Here is a 2,631-nt window from a genome sequence, read left to right on the forward strand (position 1 = left end):
GCTCTCGCGACCCCTCCCGAGATCTCCGCTTCAAGTCGGGCTCGAGGAGGAGGTGGGGGGAAGGGGAGAAAATGTGCCCCACTCCCTAGCATGTGCTCGGGACCCTGCGTGGACGCGGGCTGCGCGGCGCCATGCGTGCAGCGCCTCAGGCCCTGGCGGAGCATCCCCCGCCCCAGCCTAGACTGAAGAAACCAGCCCACATGGCTGGACGCGCATCTTGGTTGTGCCTGTGAGCCAGGGTCTCGGAACCACCGTCACACACCTCAAACCCGTTTTGCACACACACGCACACAGAAACGCGCACAGATGCCCAGGCATGGAGGCAGGCACACAAGCTGCTCGCCGTGTAAAGAATCCTCACTTGCCATCAGGTGCACCGGCAGCCATAGAAAGCTCTCGGTTCAGAATTAACTTTAAAAAAACACCCAAAACCTTTTAAGCCCAGTGTCGTTGGCATCAGTAGAGATTTTCCACAAAGTGGTTTTTGCATGTCTTCCCAATTCCTGTGGTAAAAACTACAAGGAAAAGGGAATTTTAACTATTTTAAATCATGAGAAAAAAATACGTGAGCATGTTTCCTGTGTGCCCTCTGAGGTCGGTCCAAAGTCCAGAAGGAGTCCCTGATGCCTGGTTTTGACCTTCTATTTTGGGAGCTCAATATCCTGGAAAGCTTTCTATTAAATTTTGTTAACGTTTATTTATTTTTGAGAGACAGAGACAGAGTGCTAGTGGAGGAGGGGTAGAGAGAGGGAGGCACAGAATCCAAAGCAGGCTCCAGGCTCTGAGCTGTCAGCACAGAGCTCAACCACCAACTCAGGAACCGTGAGATCATGACCTGAGTTCGGGCTCTTAACCGAACCACCCAGGTGCCCTCCCAATATCCTGGAAAGTTTTTTATTGTTGTTTTGGGCAAAGATGAAAAAATATTTGTCAAATTACAGAGCATTGCTTTAACGCTTTTTTCTTGCCTATAGACGTTTGGTTCATCTTATTTGTTGTTGATTTATAGTACATATCAGTATTAGAAGTGTTCTCAGAACGAAATTTGCTGTATACTCTGAATTACAAAGCCAAGAAAATAAGTAGCGGTATTTCTTAGGCTATACACACTGAAAAAAATCATATAAAAATTAAGCATTGTAGAAACAGGTTTCTTTTGACAACTTCAAATTTGTTTTAAAAAACAACCAAGAAAAATGGAAAAGCTGAAAAAAGTAAGCATTATCAAGATCCCACTATTCCACCTTGAAGACTTTGTTAAACATTTCCAAAAATCTCTCCCTGCACACGTTATGTGACAAGATAGCCTTTTTCTTTTTATTTATTTATTTTAAACATTATTCAGTCTTTAAAAATACTTCTTCAGGCATCCAAGAGCACATTAAATGCCACTGATATCTAAGCCAAAAAAAAAAAAAAGATTCAAAGTTAGAGTTCATGTCAGAAATTCATATTTGTTACAGTTGAGAGTTCATTTCTTTAGGCAAACCTTAAGAACACCTAACGTTTTGGCAAAATGATTAAATGAGTTAATACAAATGAAAGAACTTTGTAAAGTGTGGGCTGAGAGGCAAGATATTCCCTGTTTGTTCACCTGCAGGGAATGCTGACTGGTTAGCCTCATAACACATCCGTGTTTCAGGGTGTTCATTCCGTAAATCTTGGTTGAACGCCTATCATCCGTGCAGAACTGAGCTACTGCTTTAGAGGGGTTAAATAAGCAACCAGGTCTTTGACTGCCTTCCATGAATTTATTGGTTAGGAAGGGAAAGAAAATGTAAATATCTAAAATCAAATTGCAATTTATCCAGTTAATTTCAACAAATATGTCTTGAGCAATTATGTACCCATTGCTGGGGATACAGCAAAGAACAATACTGATGAGGCCCCTGCCTTCCTGGACCTCACTTTCTAGTGGGAAGGCAAGCATATAAAGTCAGACAGTGGATTAGGGCTATGAAGAAAAAGCCAGCAAAAGGGATAGTGACAGTGTGCTATTTTTAGATAGGCTAATCAGGGAAGGCTGCTCTGAGGAAGTGATATTTGAGCAGGGACTTAAATGAGGCAGTGAGCCATGGCCATCTAGGGAATGATCCATCAGGCAGAGAGAATAACAAGTGCAAAGGCCCTGAGGCAGAAATATACTTTGTTTGCAAGATGGCAAGGAAATGTAATTGAGTGTTGAATGTATGCCATGCTATAAAATTGTAAGGAATGATGAATGTGTACCATGGTGTAAAATTATAAACTTATCTCTTACAAAATTTTCCTCAAAAATCATCCAGTTTAAAGTAAAACAGTAGGGAATATTACATACACAAAAATGTATTCATTTCCCCCAACAAATCTGCAATGTTTTGTCTCAAAATAATCTACAACTGCATCCAAAGAGATAGACTAGACTACACTAATTTCAATAATAAATTTTGATTACTCAACCTTTTCATTTTGCTATTTAGAACAAAAGAACAGACACTTATTACAGTCTTTAAAACCATCTGCATTAAATTGATGAGCCAAAAAAAAACACAGCTATCACAAACGCAGACATTTTGCTCCATAATCTAATGTCCTATTCATTCTCAGTATTCTTGTTCTTTGGGGGGGGGGGGGGGGGGGGGGCGGCTGTGG

This window comes from Crocuta crocuta, unplaced genomic scaffold (assembly GCF_008692635.1).
Source record: "Crocuta crocuta isolate KB4526 unplaced genomic scaffold, BGI_CrCroc_1.0 scaffold124, whole genome shotgun sequence".
NCBI lineage: Eukaryota > Metazoa > Chordata > Mammalia > Carnivora > Hyaenidae > Crocuta > Crocuta crocuta.